Source organism: Octopus bimaculoides, chromosome 2 (assembly GCF_001194135.2).
Source record: "Octopus bimaculoides isolate UCB-OBI-ISO-001 chromosome 2, ASM119413v2, whole genome shotgun sequence".
Lineage (NCBI taxonomy): Eukaryota > Metazoa > Mollusca > Cephalopoda > Octopoda > Octopodidae > Octopus > Octopus bimaculoides.
The window spans coordinates 57,024,693-57,025,256 of record NC_068982.1 but is presented as its reverse complement, the minus strand read 5'-3'; positions in this window follow the sequence as shown (position 1 = coordinate 57,025,256).

Genomic DNA, 564 nt, shown 5'->3' with positions numbered 1-564 from the left:
ATATATGAATGCGTGTGCGTGTCTATACGTAAGCGTGTGTATCTTGGTGTGTAAATTTGTCGTACATATAATCTTTGCTACAACACTACTATTTATTAAACCCTTCTTCCGCCCCTTTCTCCCGGACCCGCACAAACTAAGCATTATCACTAATATAACTGATAACGTGCGACATAAATGGAGACTTTGTTTTAAACAAACTGTTATTTCCGCCTTTGTTGCCCACCCTATGCACTGATTTAGTGTCACGCCATTTTGTCATCAATCTATATAAAATTGCTCCATACCTTAATGTGATAGTGAGGTTTGTATTGCAGCGAAGGTTTAAAAACTTTTGTGTACATATGTATGTATGTAAGAATGTATGTATGTATGTATGCATGTATGTATGTATGTATGTATAATTTTTGGTGGGTGAGAGGGGAATTCTATTTTTTAATATGAAGTTCATGACGAACACCGCATTTCTGAATAAGATGTTTGGCAATATCATCCATCCATCTCACTCCTCGTCTCTCACTCTTGTATATATAAATATATATATATGTATATATATATATATAT